Raw genomic sequence first — 7,392 nt, 5'->3', positions numbered from 1 at the left:
AGGAATGTGAGAGGGAATGACGCCCCGCGTGGTCATGGTCTAGTGCGGAATCAGACACGAAACTGCTGATTAAATATCACCCGCAAAGTGCATGGACACAGGAAACAAATCAGCAGACCTGTCAGAGGTGAGCAGGGAGGGCTCCCAGGAGGAGGCGGTATCTAGCCACGTGTGGGTAGGGAGGAGCAGGGAGGACAGTGGGCAGAGGAGAGAGCTCGAGCACAGACACAGAGGTGAGAATGGTCAAGGGGCACTAGGACCTCATGGGGCGGGACATAGCCCCAGCGTGGTGGGCAGGTATCAGCCACCTGTAAGCGACCTGGCTCTGTGGGGATTGGGGTACAGACCGCACAGACTCAGGTGGCCAGATGCCCACGGCGAGACCCTGGTCCTTGGAGGAGAGAGCATCTGGACTTCAAGCCACCGGAAGGAGCTCCTAATTTCAACCTCCCACTTACAGGGCAGGAAACGGAGACCAGCCCAGGTGAAGGTCAAAAGCAGGAGCCTCCCAGCGTTCAGGAAAGAGGTTACCGGGTGAGTCAGCCTTCGTATTATTTCAGCAAATGTCATGTGGGAGGGGCTCAGCCCTTTCGGATCTCAAATAAAACTCATGGCTTAATTAGAGCACAGCCAGCCACAGAGACCCACCTGTCACATCCACACACAGGCCACGACCACGGGTCTGAGCCTGAACACCAGCCTTCTGCATTTTCATCGTGCACCCACCCGGACGTTACCCCGCGCGCACGCACACTCGTGAACCGACTTCAGGGGGAGGACGCAAGGCCGAGAGCACCAGTCTGGGTGTTGGGAGACACCCGCATGACCCCAAGGCACCGCCATCATGTCCGCCGTGGAGAAGCAGTTTCCCACGTGTAAAATCACAGGATCAGACAAGCTCCTCTCCGAGGCTCTGGCTGGCCCTGGCGTTTGCTCACTGCCTGCCCAGCCGGCAGTTCGGAATGCTTCTTGAACACCCGTGCACACTCTGTCCTAGCACACGCATCGAGGTGTGTTCCTGGGCCCTAACACCTCCCGACCCATGTAAAGTTCTCACTCAGTTCATCACGGGGGCCCTGCCCTACAGGGAGGTCTCGCCAGCCCCCACTGACAGATTGGAAACGAATTCACAGCGCCACGACTGGGCCTAGGACAGACAGCAGGGCTGGGACCTGGGCCAGGCATCCGCTGCTCAGGGCCACCACGGGAAGTCAGCAGTGCTGGGACGCCTGTCCCTGCCAGCCCTGTGGCCCTAACAAGGCCCTCTGCAGGGGGAAGACGGACACCTCTGACGCGAGCAGAGAAGGAATCAGTGGACACCAGAAGCGCCGACCAGAAACAGCAAATCCTCCCCAGCCTCAGGGCACACGGCCCGTGTCACACAGCTAACTCCTGGGCAGGAGGAGCGTGGCTGACCCAGAGCTGTCACCCTCGATGCTCTGCACGGTCTGACGGCCATGAAAGCACCACCCAGTTATCCTGGCCCAGGCCTTCCCCCACGCCTCCCAGGCTAGGCTGGGCCTCCCGGAGTTTCAGCGTCTGTGTTCACAGCGCAGCACCCTGAAAACAGGGCATTTCCTCCTCTCAGTTCCCCTCTGGTGACTCCTGCTTCACCCTCACTGCTGTGTGACTGGGGGCAAAGCAGTCGTCCTCTCTGTTCCTGTTTCCACAACTGGAAAATGGAAATAACCGTGCCCTCAGCACCACGCTGATTGGGGATGACTACATTGCGCTTGCCGGCATAAGGAGCATGAGTAAGGAGCTCTTAGGAGGACTTCCATTCCCCAGGGCCGTGTTTCTAGTCACCTAAGCCCTAGACGTGTCACGTCATGGCTGTCCTCACAACCACATCAGTGCGCTCTCACATGGGCCACCTGTTCCCCGTTGCCCTGAGGAGGAGGCCGGTGGCCCAGGAGTCACGCTGGTGTGTGGGGTGTGTCAGGACAGTCACACAGGTGTGGCAGCTCAGAGCAGTCTCCCCAGTGCGTGCCTGAGGGCAAACCTGCCCCGGGCACTTCCCTTGGCTGCGGTGTGGCAGCTCAGAGCAGTCTCCCCAGTGCCTGCCTGAGGGAAACCTGCCCCAGGCACTTCCCTTGGCTGTAAAACCAGCAGACTGGCCCAGGTGACCGGAGGTGCCTCCCAGCTCGGATGGTTCAGGACTTTATGATCTGGAAGCGTAAGTCATGAGGCCAGGGCCTCACCACCTCGTTAATGACCGGAGACACCGGAGTGTCGAGGTCACCTCCTTGTGTACGACCTGGGAAGGGAGGCACACTCTCCTGGGGAAAGAGGAGTCCCGTCTCATACAGCAGGGTGTGTGTCTGTTTCATTTTGAAAATAAAACAGCCAGATTAACATTTGAACCTGAGGGAACGATCTGACCTTTTACGAGAATTCTGAAGATATTCCTTATTCCTTTTCAACCTTATCTGTACTATGTCACATATATAAGTGTGTATATGTGTATATATTCACATACACATATATCCATTCATAGACATTCATATATGTATTCATATATACACGTGCATATTCATACACATTCATACATATTCATATACACACACATTCATACGCATTCATAGATATTCATATATGTACTCATACACACACGCATATAGTTTCCTGAAAGATAACTGCCCTGATTTGCACTATCGTTCCCTTACCTTTTTCTTTTTAAGTCTCATACAGCAGGGTGTGTGTCTGTTTCATTTTGAAAATAAAACAGCCAGATTAACATTTGAACCTGAGGGAACGATCTGACCTTTTACGAGAATTCTGAAGATATTCCTTATTCCCTTTCAACCTTATCTGTACTATGTCACATATGTAAGTGTGTATATGTGTATATATTCACATACACATATATCCATTCATAGACATTCATATATGTATTCATATATACACGTGCATATTCATACACATTCATACATATTCATATACACACACATTCATACGCATTCATAGATATTCATATATGTACTCATACACACACGCATATAGTTTCCTGAAAGATAACTGCCCTGATTTGCACTATCGTTCCCTTACCTTTTTCTTTTTATTTTTTTAAATAATTATTTGTTTTATTTTATTTATTCACTCATTTATTTTAACTTGACCAGAGAGAGACACAGAGGAGGAAAGAGAGAGAAGGAAAGTGAGAAAGAAGCCACCAGGTCTGGGACTCAAACCGTGGTCGGCCATGTGGGAGTGTCCAGCACCTTAACCACCATGCCACCTGCTGGTCCCACCTTTTTCTTTTTCAACAGGCTGAAATCTGAGAAACAGAACCAAGTGTAGAGTGTACCAAGCTCACGGGGACTGAACAATCACAAAGTGATTTCCTGTGTGACCCCTGCCCCGGACTCCCCCTCCCCCACCACCCATGATGGCGTTTCACCCTCTTTAAAGTAGTTGGGCCAGCGCTCGGCGTGGTGAAAGTAGTCGGGCCAGCGCTCGGCGTGGTGGTGAAGGCAGCTGGACTCCACATGGCCAGCGGTGCAGTGAGGGTCCCAGATCCAGCAGCTGAAGAGGCACGCCGGGCACATGTGTGTGCATGCCCAAAAGCGCGACAGGAGGGGGGCCGTCCTGTGCCTATTTCTAGTGAGAACGGTGCCTTCTTGCTTTCTCTTTCCCCAGCACACGCCCTCTCTGACAAATTTTAAAACATAAATTAAAAAGTCAGGCAGTCACCTCTTCTCCCTGCCACCGTTTTACCTCTCAGGCGAGTGTCCTGAGTAAGTCACCGTGAGCAGGCCTGGCTTTGCGGATTCCTCATTTCCTCGGCAGCTCTCCGCCAAGGCTTTCAAAGCTTTCACAGATGCCCGAGTCTCTCCACCAAACTGGCCACAGAGAACTCCAGGGGAGGCCAGGCCGCACTGCCCGCCACGATGGCAGTAGGAGGGGTGGGAGCACCAAGACCCGGCCTGGCATTGCGCGCCGGCCTCCTGCTGAGATAGCCCCTTACCTCACTGGTCCTCTCAGCAACCCCAGGGCCGTACTGTGCTGTCGCTATTTCAGAGACGACAAAGTTGAGCTGTCAATTTCCAGGACCTGCCCCTACCCCTGGCACCCCAATCTGCTTCCTAGCTGCTCAGCCCCAGAGCAGGTCACTAAATCCTGAAGCAAAGGTTCCTTGGGGGCACAGGGAAAGGGTGAGCAGACACTTCCCTTACTTCTATATGCCCTACCTGGGCCTGCCCTCAGTGGCTCAGCTGGGCTGCTTTTAACTGTCCCAGGAATTTTATTTATTTATTTATTTTAGAGAGATTTTTTGCTGCAGGGCTCATGCACTTGTTGGAAAGACAGAGAGAGACAGAGACAAAGTGAGAAATCACCTCCCAGGAGGGCTGGTCACACCATGATCCCTTCTCCTTCATTCTCCTCTCTGGATTTTGGGCGTACACACACACACACACACACACACGTGCCCAGTGTGAGTTTCCAGCCTCCGGGTCCAGGACTTGCACCATGGTCGACCATGCAGGAGTCTAACACCTTAACTACTTCGCTGCCTGCTGACCCCATCCCAGGAATTTTTTTTTCCAGTAATCATCAGTGAGTTCATAATGACTGGGATCCTGCTTTGTCACAACTGCTTTCTCAATGACTGACATACACGCAGTCCTTGGATTGTCTAAGATAGGCTGGGTGGTGTCATGAAGATCATCAAATCCAGCGATCTGAGTTCAAATCCTGCCTCCACCATGCCTGGCTGCTGGGTATCAATTTCCTCATCTGTGGACGCACCAGCGTTAGTGCCTTGTCGGCTGCCAGGTGAGAGGCAGGGAACGCTTCTTAGACCCTGCAGACATGTCCAGGTCATCTGAATGCCCTCCCCTCCAGGGGTCAAGGACCAGCCTTCAGTGTGGGAAGGGCCCTGAGGGGATGATCTAGGACCACCCACCTTTGACAGAAGTGGAAAGATCCAGGCAGGGAGGGAAGGAGCAGAGCAGGGGTCCTACCCACACCTTCGTCTCAACCTGGGAGTGCTCACACGTGCTGAGTAAGCACCATTTAAAACATACTCTGGATCCGCCATCTAACCCTCCCAGCGCCCCTGTGACACAGGTGCCACGGTGACCCCTTTCTTTTCCCTTTTTAGAGGTTTTTTGCCTTAGAGCATGTGTGTTCACCAGAGAGACAGAGACAGTGAGAGGGAAAGTGAGAAATCACCCCAAGGGTGATGGCCTGCTCCTCCTGGGATCTTGGGCACACACACACATGCACCAGCGTGAGTTTTAAGCCACTGGGCCCGGGACTCGAAGCACAGTGGTTCATGTGGGAGTTCAGCGACAGAGCTGCTATGCCCCCCCCCCCCCCCCCCCCATGGGGAAAGCCACAAAAGCTCAGAAAGATGAAAACTTTTCCAAGGCCACGCAGTTGGGCAGGCGCCAAGGTAGAGCTGGACCCAGGTGACCTGAATACACTCCTCCATTCCTAGAGGCTGGGCCCAGCTGCCCTCTGGACATTGCCAAGCCGAGCTCCCCATGAAGACCCATGATCACCCCAGGTTTTTGCATCACAAGGCCACGGAGCCAGCCAGGCATGGCCAGGTCACAGCTGCAGGAGAACATGCAAAGCACCTGGGCTGGAGAGTTGTTTCCATGGAGACAGAAGAGGGCAAACTCACCTGCAGGGATACCTGGGGGGGCAGGGGAGGAGATGCCAGTCGGCATCCTAAGGTGCAGAAACCTGAGCGCGATTCTCACCACTCCCCTCTGTGCCACCAGCAAATCCTCTGGCCTGATCGTTGGACCCCCCCTCACCCGCCTCCACGATGTCAGCTCCAGAAATAAGACTTCCCAGCCCACTCCTGGCTCAGCCACCCCCAGAGGGGCCTCTCTGGCTGAGAACAACGCCCAAGGCCACTGTGCTTGGCACAGCTGTGGCTGTCAGCCCGGGTGCTGTCCGGCCGTGGAATGTGGCAGGCCCACGGGTTTGTGCATCCCGCCGCCTGGCAGTTGTAGTAAACAGAGCAAAACAGCCTGTTGCCCCCCCTCCCCTGACTCCTCCTCCTCTAGCTCCTGACCCCTGTGGGCTGTTGGCTGCCCTGAAGAGCAGGAGGCACCACCAGGCCCTTAGGGAGCACGGGTTCTGTTCCTGGCTACGCAGCTCTAAGCAAATCACTGCCCCTGAAGAGCAGGAGGCACCACCAGGCCCTTCGGGAGCACGGGTTCTGTTCCTGGCTATGCAGCTCTAAGCAAATCACTGCCCCCTCTGGGCCGGCTTCCTGTCCCCCTGCTGGGTGGAGGCAGCAGCCAAGCTTAGGAGGGCAGTGACTTTATGACATGCCCCTCTCTGGGAGGACAGTCACCGTCCTCACCACCTCCTCCTGCTCTCTCAGGTGGGCTAGGGCAGGCCCTCCTAGATGCCAGGCTGCCCCACTAGCAGCCCTGGGACACAGAGGGCCCTCCCCAAAGCTAGGAGGTTTGTTGGTTAACTTCAGAAACCACAGAACAGACCAGGCACCTAGGAAAGGGAGCTAGGGCAACCCTGGGTCAGAGCTTCAAGGCCAAAGTAATAAGAAAATAATCATCTTTCTCATCCCGCCCCAGGCTGAATGTGTTCTGGTTTTGAAGCAGAGGCATCTGGGCTGGCTGGGACATTGCCTCTTGGCTTGATCACTGAGCCTCAGCCATGGGCCTGCTTTTTGTGGTCAAGATCTGAAGACTGAAAGGAAAGTCTTTTATCTGAGGCTCCTCCAGGCCTTGCAAGCGATCTTTGGAGATGTAGGACTGAGGCTCAGAGAGGCGCAGCGTTTGCCCAAGGCTGCACAGCAAAGAGGCATCTGGACGGAACTGAGTGGGGTGGGACCTCCCCTCCGTACAGCCAGTGCTCAGCTCAGGCACTGTCAGCCAGCTCCTGGTTGGTAGCCAGAAGGGGATTCCCGACCCCGCTCACGGCCCAGGCCCGGGGCCACGCGCGCGCACTTCAATGACAGGTCAGCCCGCCCCCAGGGAAGGCAGCGGAAAGACCGGAGGAGGCGCCGGCCGGCCTGGTACGCGCTGCCCAGCGTCTTCGGGCTTTTTTCTCAGGAGGTCCACCTCCAGGGGCTGAGAGGAAAGGCTAGGGGATTTCGCCGTGAGCAAGGAACTGCTGGATTTAAACTAAAAATCCCCCCCCGCCAGCAACTGTCACGCTGGGGCCCCCGCCCCCGCGCCGGGCGCGCCTCCCCAGGTCTCCTGGACTTTCGGCGAGCGCGATCGCTGCGGACATGTCCAGGATGGCCCAGGGACCGAGACCGGGACCCTCCCGGCGCCCGGCCCGGCCTCCCCGCAGCGCGCCACTTACCCGGCCCGGAGCGTGGAGGAGCGCGGCACCACGGCTGCTGGGGCCCAGCCTCCCTCCCTCACTGCGTCCCGGGCGGCTCCGGGGCGGGGCCCGGCCGGG

At 55.9% G+C, this 7,392-nt stretch overlaps 1 protein-coding gene across 1 annotated transcript in view; it reads right to left on the bottom strand.

Annotated features, from left to right (window-relative positions):
* SYNE3 (spectrin repeat containing nuclear envelope family member 3) overlaps positions 1–7,364 on the bottom strand; it is a 110,833-nt gene extending 103,469 nt beyond the window's left edge. Inside the window, exon 1 of the mRNA XM_006165369.2 lies at positions 7,294–7,364. The gene's annotated coding sequence lies outside the window, so the exon portion shown is untranslated. The remainder of the gene's footprint in view (positions 1–7,293) is intronic.
* Positions 7,365–7,392: the final 28 nt, after the last annotated feature.

Source organism: Tupaia chinensis, unplaced genomic scaffold (assembly GCF_000334495.1).
Source record: "Tupaia chinensis unplaced genomic scaffold, TupChi_1.0 Scaffold143913_1, whole genome shotgun sequence".
Classification (NCBI taxonomy): Eukaryota; Metazoa; Chordata; class Mammalia; order Scandentia; family Tupaiidae; genus Tupaia; species Tupaia belangeri.
Note: the sequence above shows the minus strand (reverse complement) of the source record. Positions and strands in the feature narration are given on the sequence as shown.